The following is a 22,409-nucleotide window of genomic DNA, read 5'->3' as shown; positions in this document are numbered from 1 at the left end:
ACAGTTAGAAGGGTCTTGCATCTGTAGTGCAAAATAATTATCTTTGGATCAAATTCTGGTCTGGAAACTTCTAAACTATTCTTAAAACAAGATTGAAAAGGATCAAATTGTCTCTAACTTAATGCAACCTGGGAAACATTTACATTATATTTATAAGAATACAAAAATATCCAGCACTTAAAAAGGTACAATTCACAATGTCTGGCATCCAATTAAATATTACCAGACATAATATAGAAAAAATATGACTCTTCGTGAGAAGAAAAACACATCAAAACTAATGTAGAATAGAAAGTTATTAAAATTAGCATACAGTTATTATTAACTATATTTCATATGGACAAACTTATAGAGATTAAAATTATGATGCATATGATTAAAAATACATGAGATTAGATTAGTGGCAGATAAGAGATTGTTGTTGTTGTTTTTTAGTTGCTAGGTTGTGTCTGACTTGTTTGCTACCCCATGGGACAGGACAGGTCCTATACTGAGTCCTCTATAAGAGAATCTCACCAGGCTCCTCTGTCCATGGGATTTCCCAGGCAAGAATACTGGGGTGGGTTGTCATTTCCTTCTCCAGGGGATCTTCCCAAAGCTGGGAACAAACCTACATCTCCTGCATTGGCAGGCAGGTTCTTTACCACTGAACCACCAGGGAAGCCCAAATAAAAGATAAGACATTGCAAAATAAAAATTTACTGCAGTCTGGGACAACATTAAATGGCTAATATGTAGGTAATTAGAGTTCTCAAAAGAAATAAGATTGGAGACTATTTGGAGAAAAATGGGTGAAACTTTCCAAAATTGACTGAAATTATAAACCATAGACCCCAGAAGCTCGACAAGCTGGGAGTCAAAAACAGAAATAAAGAAAATAGCATGTGCAGCACGAGCTACTTGCTTATAACCAGTGACAAACGGGAGAGTTTAAAAGCAGACAGAGAGAAAAAAGGCAAAATTATGGACCCAAGGTCAAAAATAAGAACTGATTTCTCACAAAAGCTCTGCAGAAGAAAAGAGAGTGGGGCAACACTGTAAAAATATTAAAAGGAAAAAAATCTGTCAGTCTAGAATTTTCTACTTCGTGAAAATATATAGTTAGTTTAAAACTAAATGCAAACTGAAGACTTTTTCAGGCATAAAAAAAGACAAATTCGGGCCCAACTGACCCTATGGGTGTGTCTGTCTGTCTATCTGTCTGAGCATATATATATATCACTCTCATGCAACATTAAAATAACAAAACAAAAAATAATAGTCACTCATTTCATAATGATAAAGGTATTAACTTGTCAAGAGAATATAGTCATCCAAAATATTTGTAGAAATGCAAGGAGAGATGGACAAATCTACATTTAAAGATTTCTACACCTTTGTTTCAATAATTATTGGAATGACAGACTGAAAATTCAGTAAAGATATATAAGATTTGAAAAACATTATTAATTGTCGATTACATTAAGTTAATTAACTTAATGTAATCGACAATTATAGAACACCCCACTTAACAACAGCAGAGTCTTGGATCCTTTGATGCAAGTACATAACATTTAAAAACATAAACTATATTCTAGGCAAGGTATAAAGATACTTCACAGGATTTAATTCATACAAATCTCAATGGGGTTTAATTAGACACAGCATAAAAATGTATGGGAAACTGAACAAAATACTTCTGAACAAACTTTGAGTCAAAGGCAGCAAAAATGAAAATAGAGTGTGTTTAACTAATTAAAAAAAAAAAAAACAGCAGTACATGGAGAAAACATATAGCACTGAATGCCTTTATTAGAAAAGAGAAAGGATTCCAAAAGAGCAGAAATAAATAAGACAGAAAACAGTAAAACTATGGAGAAAATCAATGTATTAACCAAAAGATATATATTTTAACAAATCAACAAATTGACACAGTTGTAGCCAGACTAATGAAAAAAGTGAGAGAAAGCAGACAGGAATTAACAATATCATGAATGAGTCTGCTGACATCGCTATAAATCTACAGATATTAAAAGGATAACACGGGAATATTTTATAATTTTATAAATTAATGTGAAAACTTACATGACATGGACAAATTTCTTAAAAGACACAAACTAAGCATACTCCCTTTCCTCCCTGTGCGTGGGCACTCAGTCGCTTCAGGCATGTCCAACTCTTTGTGACCCCATGGACTGTAGCCCGCCAGGCTCCTCTGTCCATGGGATTCTCCAGGCAAGAATACTGGAGTAGGGTGCCATGCCCTCCTCCAGGAGATTTTCCTGACTCAGGGGTTGAACCTGGGTCTCTTATGTCTCCTGCATTGGCAGGCAGGTTCTTTACCACTAGCGCCACCTGGGAAGCCCCCCTTTTCTCCCTACCTCTCCCAAACAAGTACTTCAGGCTTAACTGGTTTTAACTACATAAGCTCTACCAAACATTTAAAGAAGTGACACCAAGTCCCCACGCTCTTATAGAAAATTGAAATGGAGGGAATCTTTATAAATTTATTCTATAATGTCAATATTACTTTGATACCTAAACCAGACAAAGATATTAGCATAAAATTGCACATCAATATTCTCAAATACACAGATAAAACATTCCAAAAATGTTAGCAAATAAAATTAGACAATATGTAAAATTGATAATATATCATGACCAAGTAAAATGTATGCCTGACATGCAAAATTGGTTTAATATTTGAAAATCAGTCAAAGCAATTTGCCATATTAATAGCTAAAAAAGAAAAAAAAATATGATTATCTCAATAAAGCAAGGGGAAAAAAGCAATTGAAAAAAGTTGACAGCCATTTCTGATAAAAACTCTCAGAAAATCAGTGAATTTCCTTAATATGATAGTGGGCATTTACAAAAATGATAAAATATATATGAGCATATGTAATGGTGAAAGACTGAATGCTTTCCCCAAATATCAGGAACAAGAAAAAGTATTTGCTCTCAATCTTTCTATTCAGCATTTTAATGAAGGGCCTGCATAATGCAATAAAGCAAGAAGAAAAAATAATAAAAGTCATCCAAATTGGAAAGACATAGCTAAAACTTTTGTATTTGCAAATTACATAATTGTCTATGTAGAAAATCTGATGAAACCTTCAAAATTACTACTAGAACTCATATGTATGTTTAGTGATGTTGCTAATTACAAAATCAATGTTTCCAAATCAATTATACTTTTGTATAAAGCATAATAGGAAGTTTAAAAATGAAATATCATTTATAGTACATTCAAATATGAAATATTTAGGAATAAACTTGACAATAATGTGCAAAGCCTGTACACTAAGTATTACAAGAGAAATAATACACTTCTATTGGAATGACAAAAATTAAAAAGATTGACTATATCAAGTGTTAACTTGGCAAGGATATGGTAGAACTAGAAATCTCATGGACAGTTGATTAGAGTATAACATGGTGCAAACTATTTGGATAACAGCTTAGCAGTTTCTTTAAAACTGAATATAAACATATACACACCTACCCTGTGATCCAGGGCTTTCCAGATAGTGCTGGTAAAGAACCTGCCTGCCAATTAAGGAGACGAGAGAGACGCGGGTTCGACCACTGGGTGGGGAAAGTCCCCTGGAGTAGGAAATGGCTACCTACTCCAGTATTCTTGCCTGGAAATTCCATGGGGAGAGGAGCCTGGAGGGCTACCGTCCATGGGGATGCAAAGAGTTGGACACAACAGAGCACAGACACACACTCCCCCCATGCGACCCAGCCATTCCACTCCTGGGTATTTAACCAAGAGGAATGGAGCATATATCTATACAAAGACTTCTAAACAAATCTTCAGAGCAGCCTTATACATATCTCAAAACGGGAAGCAACTGGAAAAGGTAGGGACAAACGGTAGTACGTCCATACGATGGAATACTATCAGCAGTTAAGAGGAATGAAATGCTGATACCCAGGATGATATGTGTGCAAAAATAATGAACTCAAAATAATTAAGCTGAGAGACAAAGCTGAAGAACCATAAGTGACATGATTCCATTTACATAAATCTCTAGAAAATTCACACTAATCTATAGTGACAGCAAGCAGATCAGGGACTGCTTAGCATGGGGAGAGAGACAGAGAGAGAACACTGAGGAGCAGGAGGAATCTTTGCAGGATAATTGTTATGTTCACTATCTTGATTGTACTGATGGCTTCACAGGGGTATACATATGTCAAAACTTATCAAGCTGTATACTTTAAACAAGTATACTTTATCGTGTGTCAATTATGCCTCTATAAAGCCATTTAAAAAGACAGGGAGAGAGAATGAGATGAAGCCTAAGTTAAGTCGTTCAGCAAGATGGGCATAGATGTGAGTGTTTGCTGCCAAACTGCAAGGATTGGAAGGGAGTTGGACAGAAAGCGAAAGGTCTTTGTAAGGCGTGAGATGAGTCTGCATGTTTTCCTAAGGACGAAAGGAAGCAATGGGACATTTTAAAGCGTGTGTGTGTGTTCTCTCTGTAAAGTTAATTCATGCTTTCCTTTTTAATCTTTTTAATCTTTATCTGTTTCTTACCAAAGTAATCAAACCTCCCCCACCACAAAAAATTAATAAATAAATAAATAAAAATAAAAAACACCTTTTTCCAAGTACTTATATATTAAACACTCATCACAGTCCACCAGGTCTTCCTAATTTTGGACCATCCTCAGCCCCTCTGATCTCGCCATAACAGCTAATGAAGACTGACATGCTGAATGGGTTCCTTAAATTCTGTTATTTCCGTGGATATTCATGAAAGATGGCCTCTTCATAATCCATTTTCGACAGAGACATCTAAATCAGTTTAGTTTTCCCCTGCCTCCCTATCTCCACTTCCCAGTGGAGAAATAGAGTTAAAAATTCTGCAAGGGTCTTAAATCCTAAAGCCTGCCATTTTTGCATAACCTTGGCTTATCAAAATCTCTTGTTGAAACACAACTTTCCTAAATAGGAAAGAGACTAATAACACAGGTCTCATAGTGTAGTGATTATAATAACCTTCAACATATGTAACATATGTAAAGCTCCCAGCAGAGAATCTTACAACAGTGTTGAGGTTAATTCCCTCTGGTCAACTCTTATCTCTTCTCATCTTCCTCTCTCTTAGGAATATTTCCACTAAATGAGACCCAAATAGCCCATTCTGTTCTCCAGTCACAAATTTAGCTGAGTGTAAACCCATAATCCATTCATAGGAAGCATTGTTTAAAATTAAAAAAAAAAAAAAAAAAACAAAACAAACTAAGACAGCCATTATGAGAAAGACAGACTTAGAACTGGCTTGGGTATGAGCCCTGACCTGGATTTTAATCAACACAGCCAGTGTTTTCAAGTCAGGGCCAAATTCTTGTGACACATAATACAAAATTTATGAACTTACTGAAACTGATTTATAAACTGATAAAGGATAATATAACCATATAGAGCTGGTTGCAAAATAACTAGAGGGCAAAATTGAAGTTTTATTAAAATGACCTCAGTTGTTTTTATCTCATACCTGTGCTGGATAAATAGTCATTTTTGTAGGATCCATAAACACCAAGGAACCCCCACCCCATTTCTAATGCACGAAGTACCAGAGTTAGAAAAAGTCATCCCAGGAAATGAAGCTCATATAAACATGAATTCAATAAGCTTTTAGTAAGTGCCTAGTCTATGCCAGGCTCTGGCAAAGACAGACATCAAAAACACATTTACTATCAGGGGGCCCTTAGTCTATTGGAGAAGGCAAACTTGTCAACCAAAAGAGGGGTAAGGTAGAGGGTATTGAGAGAGAGGTCAGAAGAAGCTTTACTGGAAAAGCAAATCACTGTGTACACTCCAGAAAAGTACATTTTTATGATCTCAGGATTCATCCTTTCATTCATTCAGTCACTCAGCAAATATTGAGTTTCTGCTATCCACCATAGTGGATAGTGCTGGGCCTAATTTCTTTTTTTGTCTATTGAATTGGCACATTACATGTTTACTTTTCTTTTTCTTCCAACCAAACCAAGTTCCTGGAGGACACAGACTGTCTTCCCATCAATAAGGTACTTAATATTTATCATTCATATTTGCTGAAACAATATAAGATCAATGTTTATTGATTGGCTTTGTTAGAAGAAAAAGAAAATATAAAGGAACCTCTGGAGATGGTAAAAGAAAATGCTTTCCACATTTTGCCAGAGATGGTCTTTGAGACCTCCCTACCATTCTTCTCTGCAAGGAAGGCAAGTGCTTCATTGCTGGTATTCTCCTGCAAGGAATATGGCTTTTGCATATCTTCAACATGCAGTCTTCTACCCAAATTCCCTGTTAAGCATTTTAGAGTCTAGCATTGGGAACAGAGTAGGGGTTGGGTAGAACCCAGTGCCATATGAGGTTAAGACTGTGATAGCAATACCACATAATTTAAATTCTCAATTCAGGAAGAGTCTTCATGCTGTGAGCCGGGCCAAACAGTAACCTTTTGCACATCCTGGCGTCTATCACAATAAAAAATCACAGAATTAGAAGAAATGGATCATTGTTTGAAATCTAGTACGGTGGTTCTGTATAAATCATAAATATAAATCATAAATCCAGGCAAGAACACTGGAGTGGGTTGCCATGCCCTCCTCCAGGGGATCTTCCCAACCCAGGGATCAAACCCACATCTCTGGTGTCTCCTACATTGGCAGGAGGGTTCCTTACCACTAGTGCCACCTGGGAAGTCATCATTTATTTATTATTTATTATTATTTAAATTGTAATTGCTCGTTTATTTTTATTGAAATAAGCTTTTCCCAAAAATGGATTTTCTATCATTACTATGAGCAGTAACAGAATAGAGATTGAAACTCACATATACACTACTATACACAAAATAGATAATTAAAGAAAACCTATTGTATAGCACAGGGAGCTCTACTCAATACTCCATGGTGACCTAAAAGGGCAGGAAATCCAGAAAGGAGGGGACATAGCTGACTCACTTGGCTGTACAGTAGAAACTAACAACATTGTAAAGCAACTAAACTACAGTAAAAGTTCTTTAAAAAAACAGCCATCTTCTGGAGACTCTTGAATGAAGTTTAAGAGATCTCTGGGATAACATCAAGCATGCCAACCTTCGCATTATAGGGGTCTCAGAAGGAGAAAAGAGGGTGAAGGGGGTCGAAAATGTATTTAATGAAATCATGGCTAAAAAGTTCTCACCCTAAAGAAGGAAACAGATTTCTAGGTTCAGGACACATGTGCATGCGTGCTCAGTTATGTCCAGCTCTTTTGCGACCCCCATGTATCGTAGCCCACCAGGCTCCTCTGTCCAGGAGATTTCCCAAGCAAGAATAGTGGGGTGTGTTGCCATTCCCATCTCCAGGGAATCGTCCCAATTCAGGAATCGGAGCCGTGTCTCCTACACTGCAGGCAGATTCTTTACCATATGAGCCAGCACGGTGCAGGAAGCACAGAGGGTCCAAAACAAGATGAACCCAAATAGACTTACATCAAGACATTTCATCAGTAAAATGGCTAAAGTTAAAGAGAGGATTCTAAAAGCAAAAATAGAAAAAGAGTCAGTTAGAAGGGAATCCCCATAAGGTATCAGCTAATTTCTCTACAGGTCAAAAGGGAGTGGCAAGCAATATTTAAAGTGCCGACAGGGAAAAACCTGCATCTTAGGATCCTCTGCCCAGCAAGATTATCACATAGAATTGAAAAAGAGATAAAGAACTTTCCAGACAAGCAGAAACTAAAAGTGTCCATCAATAATAAACTGATCCTGAAAGAAATGTTAAAAGGTCTTCTCTAAGTAGGCTGAGGATTAACCACTTAAGCTAGGACAGAGATTAAAAGCGCCCATTGCTGTAATTGTTGTTTAGTCAGTAAGTAATGTCCAGCTCTTTTGCTGCCCCATGAACTGTAGCCCACCAGGATTCTCTGTCCATGAGATTTCCCAGGCAAGAATACTGGCATGGGTTGCCATTTCCTTTTACAGGAGATCTTCCCGCCCCAGGGATCGAACTCCTGTCTCCTACATTAGCAAGTAGATTCTTTACCACTGAGCCAAAAGAGCCCATACTGTGTTTGCATCCCATCTCCACTGCTCTTTAGCTGTATGACATCAGTTAACTATTTTCCTTGCTTCAGTGTCTCATCTGGAAAAGGATGTAACAATAGCACCCAACTCATAGGCTTGCCCTGGGGGTTAATGAGATCAAAAGATGGTAAACACGGTGGTGCCTGCGTGGATTAAATATTCAAGAACTATTGGCTACTTTTATCATCAGGACATAAACTGTCTTCTGTAAACCAAAGACAACCCTATAAGTCAATACTAGGAAAACAAAGGCATTATTCTTAAATTCCGGCCATGTAGTGCTGCTCTGAGGCTACAGACCTCAGGCTTACTCTCTTTTTGCTGAAAGACAGTATTGGTGAGTGTTCAAGGGTAGTCAAGAGTAGCACCAAACTGAGACTTTCTCTTTGGTGTGATCAGGAGGATGAAAGGTGATTTATCATGTACATTTTGTACATGATCCAAGAGGATTTAATTTCTTTTGCCTAGGCACATCCTGAAAACCAAATGCTGCCAGCTGGACATGAACTCCATGTTCAGAAAGACATAATTTGAAGTGCTTGAGTGCACACCTGCAAATGGGCATCCTTGCCTCTTCATGAGTCCAAATTTTGCTCTGGGATAAAACTGTCACTGCCGTATCTCCATCCCAAGAGGTTTTGACAACTGCTGGGTAAGTATTCTGTACCACATACCCCCTAAAGGTAAGGATGGCATCTTAGACATAGATTCTACTCCACTCTTGACTCAGACTCACAAAGGTGGTGTGTGTGTGTGTGTGTGTGTGTGTGTGTGTGTGTTAAGTTGCTTCAGTTGTGTTCGACTCTGCAACTCTATGGGATGAAACCTGCCAGGCTCCTCTGTCCCTGGGATTTTCCAGGCAAGAATACTGGAGTGGGTTGCCATGCCCTCCTCCAGGGGATCTTCCTGACCCATGAATCGAACCCACATCTCTTAAGTCTCCTGCATTGGCGAGCACATCCTTTACCACTAGTGCCACCTGGGAAACCCCACCTAGGAAGTGGCCCTTATTAAAGATAGAAAAAGCCATGATGTGGGGAGGGGAGAAGCCACCCATGATGACAAGAATGCATCTGGAGGGTCAGGGTCAGCCAGGAAGGAGGCCTGCTCTGCAGGGAATCAGACTGTTGAAATACACAGGCAAACGGAGCCGGTTGTCCAATTTAAGATATGATAATGGGTGTCGGGATGCTAATGCTTCCTGCCAGCGCATGCTTTATCCAGGAGATCATGGGAGGAAGTATCGGCTAGAACTGGAAAGGCCTCAGGCTGAATCTGTCATCAAGTCTGGAATCAACAACAGCTGACATTCCAAGGATCCACAGAGGACTGCAGAATTGGATGGAAAGAGATCCTAGCAACTGGCTGTGAGCAAAAAGCATTCACTTTTCTCTTGCTCTTCTCATTCATTCATTAAAAACAAAGCAAGCAAAACATATGTTGTGTACCTACTATGTAGATAGCTCTTTTTCACCACAGTAGACCCTGTATAGATGAAAACGTTTATATCTATATGTATAGATATAAACGTCTAAATGTGTTACAGTCCAGTAAGGGACACCTGTACATGTAACTATGGTCCAAGATATAAACTAATTAGAGATAAGTTATAAAGGAATTTACAAAAAGGAGATCCCATTTACAACCATGGGATCTATATTTTTAAGGATGATGAGACTCAGACGTCTAATGCTGGGAAAAAAGACACAAGAAACAGAGAAGGGCATGCAAGCCAACATGTGTGGGAAATACAGGCATTTTCTAGGAACAGTGGGTCATTAAATAAAGCTAGATTGGTAGAGAGCTTAAAGAACTGGTACAATGATTTGGGGCCAATTAATAGAGAGTTCTTGAATGACAAAAGAAGCGGTTTCAGTTTGTTGGTGTTGTTTAGTCACTAAGTCATGTCTGACTCTTTGCAACTCTAGCCCGCCAGACCCCTCTCTCCAGGCAAGAAAACTGGAGTGGGTTGTGATTTCCTTCTGCAGGGCATTTTCCTAACCCAGTGATCGAACTGGCAAAAATGCATCTTTGTCTAAATCCTGCTTAGGAGTACAGGCTGGAAGACAGCCAAGGAGTCTTAGAGGTTTCCTGGACCATGTGTCCTGTCGTCCACCATCGCCCCCAACTCCAGACACATACTTAACTGTGCAGTATGGATTCACTGCCCCTCCATCGCCTACAGCCCATGCACACTCATGTTTTTGGAGGTGATACGATCTCCTGCTGGAGAACTGGAAGCCAGGTAAAGCTCTGAATGCTTCCGTTATTTGATTGAGAGGGCCAAGGCACTTTCCCCCACAGCCAGAAGGTGGGAGCTTGGGGAGATGAGCAGAGGGAAGGGAAAGTCAATCTTAGAGCCTATCTGAGATTCCCCGGTCCCCACTGGCCAGACTCACGGCTATGCAGCTAAACATCAGAGTGCATGTTTTTCTCTTCTCCCCTTCTTTGCCCAGACCCACACGACAAGCACTGGGATGAAATGCCCCCTTGCCTGGTGACAAAACCATAGCAGCAGCTGTGGCCTGCTCTTCAGTGAGGTAATGAGGATTCATTTCCATTTTATCACTTCTGTCACGTCTGCTTTTCCCCCTCTGCGTTATTGTGTTATTATGGCTGAAATTGATTGCCTTAACCGAGAAGGCAACTAAATCCCATCCTTACACCCTCCCTCCCTCCAGCTCCCTGGAGCCCTTTCCTCTCAACCTTGTCTCTCTTTGCTCAACATCCTTCCCCCAGCCACCTCCTCCTGCTGTGGTATGTTAACAGGAAAGAAAAATTCATCTGAAACAATTTACGGGGTGACTCAGCAATCTATGTTCTCCCAGCTTCCTGACCAGGCTGAAGGCAGAAAGCAGCCACTGATTTGGGTGCTTCATGATGAGACAGTGTCGGGTACCAGTCTAGCAAACTGCTTCCTGGAGGGAGAGCTCTGAGAAGACTCCAATACAGAGCTGCAAAGAAGATGCCCGATGAAGCAATCTGTAGGTGGTTTTTGGAAAGGCGAAAGAAAAGAGGAGGAAAAGTGGTAGCTATTGTGTGGGGTGCCATCCTGTCGTGTTTTATTGTCTGCGAGGGTGCCTGGACAAATTGGCTTTTGGAGGTGCTGTTCAGGGCGAGACTCAGGATTCCCACTGAGCCTTGGCTTCTCTCAGTCAATTTCTTCCTGTTTCTTGAGCATGGCCTCTAGGTATGCACTGTGAGCTAGAAGAGGCTAGAGAGGGAGGGGTGATTGGGGAAAAAAAACGTATCACATGCAGACGTGAGTAGGCTTATGAGTTAAGAGCATCCTTCTCAAAGGGAGAGAAGGAGGGAAGGAAAACTTGAAGAAATGATGCCATTAAAGGTGGTGTGTGTCAGCAGCAGATAAGATTCACTTTGTTGTTTAGTGGCTCAGTCGTGTCTGACTCATTGCAACCCCATGGACTGTAGCACACAAGGCTCCTCTGTCCATGGGATTTCCCAGGCAGGAATCCTGGAGTGGGTTGCCATTTCCTTCAGGGCATCTTCCCAACTCAAGGATCAAACCTGTGCCTCCTGCGTTGGCAGGCAGATTGTTTACCGTTGAGCCACCAGGGAAGCCCTCATTCTCATTGGTATTTAATGCTTGGTATGTTTGGTGAGCTTGAGACACCAATTCAGATCTTCCTGGGCACACTCTCCTTAGTATTTCCATTCGACCAACACTAGTTGGATGCATGGCAGTTGCAGAAGCCCCCGTCATCCCAGTTGGATTACTCAGAGGGAATGTTTGCTTGTACTCACTCATGTTAATAAGACCTGGGCTCTGAGAACATGGTGAAATTTTAAAAGTGTAAACTACATAAAAAATACTCTTAATTTTCCAATCTAGGATAAGAAGAATGAGCAAAAATTATTTCTATCTGGGATGGTAAAGTTTAGAAATAAATCTCCAAAATTAGGGTTTGCTTTCAACAACAACAGCCATGTTTTTGTCCTGTGTATGTTCACCTCTTTGTAGTCCCATGGACTGTATCCCACCAGGCTCCTCTGCCCATGGGATTTTCCAGGCAAGAATAGTGGAGTAAGTTGCCTTTTCCTACTCAAGGGATCAAACCCATGTCTCTTGTGTCTCCTGCACTGGCAGACAGGTTTCTTACCACTAGTGCCACCTGGGAAGCCCAGGGTTTGCTTTGAAGTCTCTCCATTTGGGGACTTCCCTGGCAGTTCAGTGGTTACACCTCTGTGCTTCCAATACAGGGGGGCTGGTTCGATCCCTCTTCAGGGAACTAAGATCCCACATATCACTTGACAAGGCCAAATAAATAAATACATCTCTCCTTATTGCCACTTGAGAAATATAACAGTATCTTTTTTTTTTTTTTCCCCCAAAAGTAAACCAGTCTAAATTGACCTTGATTGGGTTAAGGACATTTTAGCAGGCATATGCATTTTCAGAAGGACTTAACTTGTGAAACTTAAAATCATTAATCTTTTTGTATCCCCAGTATGGATTAGATGAGACTTCACAAAACCCTGGGGTGTTGGTTTCCATGCTGCAGAATGGTGTACTGCATTTTACCATGGAACAGAACACTGAGTTTGCACCTTCTAAAGCCCAGACTGCCTCCAGAGCTGCTAAAATTGCCTAGCTCACCACTTTTTTATCTCCTCTTGCCCACCTGATCTTTCACAGATTGTCTTTTTCTTTTGGGCTTCCCTGATGGCTCAGTAGTTAAGAATCTGCCTGACAATGCAGGAGATGAGGATTTGATTCCTGAGTTGGGAAGATCCCTTGGAGAAAGAAACAGCAACCCGCTCCAGTATTCCTGCCTGGGAAATCCCCAGGTCAGAGGCGCCTGGTGGGCTACAGTCTATGGGGTCGCAAAGAGTTGGACTTGACTTAGCAACTAAACAACAATTTTTCTTCTATTAGGGGATCCAGTTTGCATAAGTGCTAAGAATGATGTGGATCTTGGATAATTAAAGAAGTCAGTGTTTGAAACTCACAAACACTGGAGTTCTGGAGCTCAGACTCCAACTCCCTCCTTACCTCTGTGCCACAGGCCCCTTTTACTTGGATGGTCCTGGCCCCTAGGAGCTCCTGGCCATTGCATCTTGCTTGAATGCTGGATTTTCCTTGGCTATCCAATCGGGTTCTGAATCTGCTCCATTCCTAGACAGACCTGCCTTCCTATTGCCCCATATCCTGCTTCTCTCAGCCCTAGCTTCCGCCTCATCGGTCTGATATTAGCACCCATCCAGTTTTATGGAACTTCTGGGTTTGCAGTAGAATGAAGATTTTGGCTGCTTTCCACACTTCTTTCCTGGCCTGCCAAAATAAATATCGGTGGAGTGAGGGGACACATGATTGAACAAATGGCCCCACCTTGGACTATCCCCTTACCTTAGCCTTTATGTCTGATTCCAGATGTCGCTTCAGGGCCTGGGAAACTTGCCCATTCAGAGTGAGCTGGACCCCGGATGACTGTGGAGTCTCCTCTGTCTCTGTTGGGAGAATGTTAGAACTTTGTTCATCAATACGTTTCCTGTATCTTGGAAGCCTGAGCTTCTGAATGCAGCCTTGAAGAATGAGAAACCATTGTGTTTTTTGATTGGCAGAAAGCAGGAAAAGAAAGAATTTAATGTTTCTGAACTTCATAAATCTGGCCCCATTCTACTTGACTCAATGAAACCTGTTGCAGATGTATTTTGTGGAACTGCTAAAAGTTGCTGCTCTGGCCCCTAAGCCATCAAGAGATGCCCAGGGCTCTGTGGCTAGGCTGAAGCTCATAAGAGAAGATGAGATGGAATGATCAAAGGAGATTGGTAGGTTCAGTAAGAGGAAGTTACTGACATCCTGTAGGCCTGGGTTTGAACCCTGGGGAAGAGGGCAGCTGAGGATGAGATGGTTGGATGGCATCACCAACTCAATGGACATGAATTTGAGCAAACTCCAGGAGATAGTGAAGGACAGGGAAGCCCAGCATGCCACAGTCCATGGGATGGCAAAAAGTCGGACATGACTTAGCGACTGAACAACAACTTGCCACTTTTAGTTATGTGAGATTTGGGATAATTTGTCAAATCTTTCTGAACACACATTTTCTTATCTGAATATGGTGATGCTAATTCCTTGTCTCTACCCTCCTTGTGTGAGAATTAAATAGCCTGGCACATGAGAAAATTTCTAGCATAATGCCTGGCATTCAAACCATATTCCTTCTCTTCTGATAACTTCCAGAACTGTTATATCTTGTTCTCCAGAACCAAAGACACCTACAAACTCTCTTTGGGTCAAAACTTCTGATATTAAGCTTTCTTTTCTCTAATTCTTTAAAACTCGTATGTCAAAATCATAGAATCCAGCTTCTGTCATCTACATGGTCTCCTAGGCACTGGCATCAGGAGCTCTGCCATTCTGACTGCCATATAACTTTTCAGTTAAAAAAGTTTATTTAAAAAAATCCTAATGCATCTGGCAAGTTCAAGTTTATTGCTCAAAAAACTCCAAGAAACTTGGCTTAAAGGGAGAATTTCTTTCTAATTAAAGCTATGCTAGAGTCCTATATCCAAAAAAGGCTTGATCCCAAACTCTAGACATTGGGATATATAATGGGACCATGTATCAAATATAGGATTCCAAGTATGGCTGCCAAATTCCCTGACACACTGGAGCTTTTCACAGTTCCTCAATTCTTAGGGAAGATTTCACCAACTGGAGAGCTCAGTTGGAGGAGGGTACATGGAATCAGACCTCATGCTATGGTTCCAGTGAGATGTCATATTCAATATGTCACCAGTGACACATCCAGAAGAGATGAGGTGGGCTCTGACTGTGCCAAAACAACTTTCAGGGATGTCAAGCCTGGCTTGTTGTCTTCAGCACTTTGTCTAGAGATCATGACTCTTGTCCTTAACTTTGGATCCACTCTGATTCAAACTCTCTTTGAATCTAGGTTCCATCATTCCTATTAATGTGATCTCTCTTGGCACTGATGCTTCCCTGGTGGCTCAGATGGTAATGAATCCACCTATAATGCAGGAGACACAGGTTTGATCCCTGGGCTAGGAAGATCCCCTGGAGGAGGAAATGGCAACCCACTCCAGTACTCTTGCCTGGATAATTCCATGGACAGAGGATACTGGTGGGCTACAGTCCATGGGGGTGGGGGGGTCACAGAATTGGACACCACTGAGCTACTAACACATACTCTTAGCATTGATACAAGATTTTCTTAACATATTCTCTTGGGAATTTCTCTTAATCCCATAAGCCTCTCATATTACATTCACTTGCATTATCTTTGACCTCTTTCTGCAAATCATCTTTTTTGCAACAGACCCCAAGTTCCAGTTCAAATATTTTCTTTTCTGTGAGGACTTGCCTATGCCTCCGGGTCAACTGAAGTGTTCTCATAGCAGTCTTTCAAAGCCTGTGCTGACCAGAGTACTTTATAATTTTTTTTAACTTAATTTTATTTTTTAACTTTACAATATTGTATTGGTTTTGTCATATATCAACATGAATCTGCCACAGGTATACATGTGTTCCCATCCTGAAACCCTCCTCCCTCCTCCCTCCCCGTACCATCCTTCTGGGTCATCCCAGTGCACCAGCCCCAAGCATCCAGTATTGTGCATTGAACCTGGACTGGCAACTCGTTTCATATATGATATTATACATGTTTCAATACCATTTTCCCAAATCATCCCACCCTCTCCCTCTCCCACAGAGTCCAAAAGACTGTTCTATACATCAGTGTCTCTTTTGCTGTCTCGTATACAGGGGTGTTGTTACCATCTTTCTAAATTCCATATATATGCATTAGTATACTGTATTGGTGTCTTTCTTTCTGGCTTACTTCACTCTGTATAATTGGCTCCAGTTTCATCCACCTCATTAAAACTGATTCAAATGTATTCTTCTTAATGGCTGAGTAATACTCCATTGTGTATATGTACCTATAATTTAGATGTTTCCATGTTTCCATCTGTCACTACACTGGAAACTCTTCCCTGTATTTTTAGTACCGGGTGGGTGCATAGCTGGACACAGAAGTTGACTGAATGAATAAGTAAACAGTGTAACCACCTATTATATTTATTTTCATCTGTTCTCAACTCAGTTGCTGGGATGGTAGGCTATATGCTAAACTAGGAACCCAGTCTCACAGTAAACTGGTTGTTATAAGCTTTAGTCACTAAGATACTGTTTCTCAAACTTAAGCGTGTATCAGAATAAACTTGAGGGTTTATTGAAGCACAAATTTCTAGGCTCCAGCTCTAGAATCTCCAATTCAACAGGTCTAGAGTGGGACCCAAGAATTTGTTTTTTTAACAAATTCCCTGGGGCGGCGGTGGGGTTGGGGGGGGGGTGTGTGCAGGGCATGCTGATGCCACTGGTCCTGAACCATCTTCTGGGATTCTCTGCTCTAAAATGTTTTTGGACATGCAATCACCCTTGACACTGCCCCACCTACTAATTTGTTATAAGGCTATTTGATTTACCAGGGTCTTTTTTTTTTTTTTAACAAGTCTCCCACTCCATTTGGTTGGAATAGTGACCACTACTGGATTGGGAACATGAGCCTGGAGAATTCCACCCAGACATTCATGCCAAACTTGGGAAACCTCACTTGAAATTGAAGGGATGAGGAAAAAAAAAAAGATGCCCCATTACCTTGAGAATGGAACATGGTATAGAAAATAATTGAAGAAGAAAAGAAAGAAGGAAATAAGGGAGGAAAAGGAAGGAGGAAAGAAAGAAAAATGAAAGATAAACAACATTTTGCCAACAAAGATCCATATAGTCAAAGCTATGGTTTTTTCCAGTAGTCATGTGCAGATGTGAGAGTTGGACCATAAAGAAGGCTGAGCACCTAAGAATTGATGCTTTCAAATTTTTGTGGTGCTACAGAAGACTTGTAAGAGTCCTTTGGACTGCAAGGAGATAAAACCAGTCAGTCCTAAAGGAAATCAACCCTGAATGTTCATTGGAAGAACTGACACTAAAGCTGAAGCTCCACTAATTTGGCCACTTGATGTGAAGAGCAGAGTCATTGGAAAAGACCCTGGTGCTGGGAAAGATAGAAGGCAGGAGGAGAAGGAGATGGCAGAGAATGAGATGGTTGGATGGGATCACTGATTTGATGGACATGAGTTTGAGCAAGCTCTGGAAGATAGTGAATGAGAGGGAAGCCTGGAGCACTGCAGTCCATGGGGTCGCAAAGAGTTGGACACGACTGAACGACTGAATAACAATATATGGTTTGCTTCTTCTAGCTTCCCTTTCAAATCAGTATGATTTTGAAAAAAAAATCACAATATCCTCAAGGACTAAGACTCTGCATCAGAAATTTTCCAAATACAGAAAAATTTATTTCTGTTTATGGTTTCAGAAGGCAGATTAGTTCAAAACTTAACTGCTCATGCCACATCCATTAATATAGCTACAAAGCTGCTGAGCCAAAAGCGGACCAATAAAAGCCAAAAATAATGAATTAATGCTAAAGATACAGGGATAAATTAGGATGAGATACAATCTGATATAAAAGAGAAGTTTACAGAAATGTTTCAAATAGGGAAATGCTTTAAAATGTAGTTAGAGGCCCAAAACATGTATTCAGTCCGTTCAGTTCAGTCACTCAGTTGAGTAAGACTCCTTGCAACGCCATGGACTGCAGCACACCAGGCCTCCCTGTCCATTGCCAACTCCCAGACTTGACTCAAACTCATGTCCATTGAGTCCGTGATGCCATCCAACCATCTCATCCTCTGTTATCCCCTTCTCCTCCTGCCTTCAATCTTTCCCAGCATCAGGGTCTTTTCAAATGAGTCAGCTCTTCACATCAGGTGACCAAAGTATTGGAGTTTCAGCTTCAACATCAGTCTTTCCAATGAATATTCAGGACTAATTTCCTTTAGGATTGACTTGTTGGATCTCCAATTATACAGAGTGAAGTAAGCCAGAAAGAATTTTTGTGTATGGTGTTAGAAAGTGTTCTAGTTTCATTCTTTTACAAGCGGTTGACCAGATTTCCTAGCACCACTTGTTAAAGAGATTGTCTTTAATCCATTGTATATTCTTGCCTCCTTTGTCAAAGATAAGGTGTCCATATGTGCGCAGATTTATCTCTGGCAAGGGACCCTCAAGAGTCTTCTCCAACACCACAGTTCAAAAGCAGCAAATCTTTGATGCTCAGCTTTCTATATATCCCAACTCTAACATCCATACATGACTACTAGAAAAACCATAGCTTTGACTAGATGGACTTTTGTTGGCAAAGTAATGTCTCTGCTTTTTTTTTTTTTTTTAATTTTATTTTATTTTTAAACTTTACATAATTGTATTAGTTTTGCCAAATATCAAAATGAATCTGCCACAGGTATACATGTGTTCCCCATCCTGAACCCTCCTCCCTCCTCCCTCCCCATACCATCCCTCTGGGTCGTCCCCGTGCACTAGCCCCAAGCATCCAGTATCATGCATCGAACCTGGACTGGCAACTCGTTTCATACATGATATTTTACAAGTTTCAATGCCATTCTCCCAAATCTTCCCACCCTCTCCCTCTCCCACAGAGTCCATAAGACTGTTCTATACATCAGTGTCTCTTTTGCTGTCTCATACACAGGGTTATTGTTACCATCTTTCTAAATTCCATATATATGCGTTAGTATACTGTATTGGTGTTTTTCTTTCTGGCTTACTTCACTCTGTATAATAGGCTCCAGTTTCATCCATCTCATTAGAACTGATTCAAATGTATTCTTCTTAATGGCTGAGTAATACTCCATTGTGTATATGTACCACAGCTTGCTTATCCATTCATCTGCTGATGGACATCTAGGTTGTTTCCATGTCCTGGCTATTATAAACAGTGCTGCTGATGAACATTGGAGTACACGTGTCTCTTTCCCTTCTGGTTTCCTCAGTGTGTATGCCCAGCAGTGGGATTGCTGGATCATAAGGCAGGTCTATTTCCAGTTTTTTAAGGAATCTCCACACTGTTCTCCATAGTGGCTGTACTAGTTTGCATTCTCACCAACAGTGCAAGAGGGTTCCCTTTTCTCCACACCCTCTCCAGCATTTATTACTTGTAGACTTTTGGATTGCAGCCATTCTGACTGGTGTGAAATGGTACCTCATAGTGGTTTTGATTTGCATTTCTCTGATAATGAGTGATGTTGAGCATCTTTTCATGTGTTTGTTAGCCATCTGTATGTCTTCTTTGGAGAAATGTCTATTTAGTTCTTTGGCCCATTTTTGATTGGGTCATTTATTTTTCTGGAGTTGAGCTGTAGGAGTTGCTTGTATATTTTTGAGATTAGTTGTTTGTCGGTTGCTTCATTTGCTATTATTCTCTCCCATTCTGAAGGCTGTCTTTTCACCTTGCTAATAATTTCCTTTGATGTGCAGAAGCTTTTAAGGTTAATTAGGTCCCATTTGTTTATTTTTGCTTTTATTTCCAATATTCTGGGAGGTGGGTCATAGAGGATCCTGCTGTGATGTATGTCAGAGAGTGTTTTGCCTATGTTCTCCTCTAGGAGTTTTATAGTTTCTGGTCTTACGTTTAGATCTTTAATCCATTTTGAGTTTATTTTTGTGTATGGTGTTAGAAAGTGTTCTAGTTTCATTCTTTTACAAGTGGTTGACCAGAGTTCCCAGCACCACTTGTTAAAGAGATTGTCTTTAATCCATTGTATATTCTTGCCTCCTTTGTCAAAGATAAGGTGTCCATATGTGCATGGATTTATCTCTGGGCTTTATATTTTGTTCCATTGATCTATATTTCTGTCTTTGTGCCAGTACCATACTGTCTTGATAACTGTGGCTTTGTAGTAGAGCCTGAAGTCAGGTAGGTTGATTCCTCCAGTTCCCTTCTTCTTTCTCAAGATTGCTTTGGCTATTCGAGGTTTTTTGTATTTCCATATAAATTGTGAAATTATTTGTTCTAGCTCTGTGAAAAATACTGTTGTTAGCTTGATAGGGATTGCATTGAATCTATAAATTGCTTTAGATAGTATACTCATTTTCACTATATTGATTCTTCCAATCTATGAACATGGTATATTTCTCCATCTGTTAGTGTCCTCTTTGATTTCTTTCACCAGTGTTTTATAGTTTTCTATATATAGGTCTTTAGTTTCTTTAGGTAGATATATTCCTAAGTATTTTATTCTTTCCATTGCAATGGTGAATGGAATTGTTTCCTTAATTTCTCTTTCTGTTTTCTCATTATTAGTGTATAGGAATGCAAGGGATTTCTGGGTGTTGATTTTATATCCTGCAACTTTACTATAGTCATTGATTAGTTCTAGTAATTTTCTGGTGGAGTCTTTAGGGTTTTCTATGTAGAGGATCATGTCATCTGCAAACAGTAAGAGTTTTACTTCTTCTTTTCCAATTTGGATTCCTTTTATTTCTTTTTCTGCTCTGATTGCTGTGGCCAAAACTTCCAAAACTATGTTGAATAGTAATGGTGAAAGTGGGCACCCTTGTCTTGTTCCTGACTTTAGAGGAAATGCTTTCAATTTTTCACCATTGAGGATAATGTTTGCTGTGGGTTTGTCATATATAGCTTTTATTATGTTGAGGTATGTTCCTTCTATTCCTGCTTTCTGGAGAGTTTTTATCATAAATGGATGTTGAATTTTGTCAAAGGCTTTCTCTGCATCTATTGAGATAATCATATGGTTTTTATTTTTCAATTTGTTAATGTGGTGTATTACATTGATTGATTTGAGGATATTGAAGAATCTTTGCATCCCTGGGATAAAGCCCACTTGGTCATGGTGTATGATCTTTTTAATGTGTTGTTGGATTCTGATTGCTAGAATTTTGTTAAGGATTTTTGCATCTATGTTCATCAGTGATATTGGCCTATAGTTTTCTTTTTTTGACAGGAGCTCATCAAACACCTCCATACCGACACTGAAACCAAGCACCACACAAGGGCCAACAAGTTCAAGGGCAATGTCTCTGCTTTTTAATATGCTCTCTAGGTTGGTCGTAGCTTTTCTTCCAAGGAGGAAATATTCAAACAGGAGACAGCAAGAGTGAACATCAACATTTTAGGAATCAGCAAACTAAAATGGACTTGAATGGGTGAATTTAACTCAAATGACCATTATATCTACTACTGCGGTCAGGAATCCCGTAGAAGAAATGGAGTAGCCATCATAGTCAACAAAAGAGTCCAAAATGCAGCACTTTGATGCAATCTCAAAAATGACAGAATGATCGCTGTTTATTTCCAAGGCAAACCATTCAATGTCACAGTAATCCAAGTCTGCCCCAGCCAGTAATGCTGAAGAAGCTGAAGTTGAATGGATCCATGAAGACTTACAAGAACTTCTAGAACTAACACCCCCCAAAAAAGTCCTTTACATTGTAGAGGACTGGAATGCAAAAGTAGGAAATCAAGAAATACCTGGAGTAATAGGCAAATTTGGCCTTGGAGTACAGAATGAAGCAAGGCAAAGGCTAATAAAGTTTTGCCAAGAGAACGCACTGGTCGTAGCAAACACCCTCTTCCAAAAACACAAGAGAAGACTCTACAGATGGACATCACCAGATGGTCAATACTGAAATCAGATTGATTATATTCTTAGCAGTCAAAGATGGAGAAGCTCTATACAGTCAGCAAAAACAAGACTGAAACCTGACTGTGGCTCAAATCATGAACTCCTTATTGCCAAATTCAGACTTAAATTGAAGAAAGTAGGGAAAACCACTAGACCATTCAGGTATGACCTAAATCAAATCCCTTACGATTATACAGTGGAAGTGACAAATAGATTCAAGGGATTAGATCTGATAGAGTGCCTGAAAAACTATGGACAGAGGTTTGTGACATTGTATAGGAGACAGGGATCAAGACCATCCCCAAGAAAAAGAAATGCAACTTGTATTAAAAGTACTAAAAATAAAATTAACACAGTAGGACATTAAGACAGTATGTAGATAATAAGCTAGAGTTCTAAGAATGCGGTGGGGGGAAATAAAAAAAGTTTAAAAGTTATATAAAAGTAACTAAACAGATAAACAACTTAATAGAATATTTATTATCTTAGACTGTTATTCCCCAAAGTTAGGGAACATTGCTGTGTTTTTTATTGTTGTTTCTCTAGTACACATTCATCACATACTGGTTCTTTTCTTTTCTTCTTAAAAAGAATGTTAAGAATGACAGAAAATAAGGACTCATGTATTAATAAAAGTCATCCTCAGGAAGTATCCAGAATAAGCAAGCAAAAATAATCATCAAACATTTAACAGAAGAAAACATTAAACCGAAAAATAGAAGCACTCTTTCATAATCCAAAATTACTGACAAAAAAAAAATTACCTCACTCAAAAGGGATTCTTATGAAGATAAAGCAGAGAAA

The sequence above is a fragment of the Bubalus bubalis genome, chromosome 20 (assembly GCF_019923935.1).
Source record: "Bubalus bubalis isolate 160015118507 breed Murrah chromosome 20, NDDB_SH_1, whole genome shotgun sequence".
NCBI classification, from domain to species: Eukaryota; Metazoa; Chordata; class Mammalia; order Artiodactyla; family Bovidae; genus Bubalus; species Bubalus bubalis.
The sequence above is the reverse complement of the archived record's forward strand: the minus strand, read 5'-3'. Positions refer to the sequence as shown.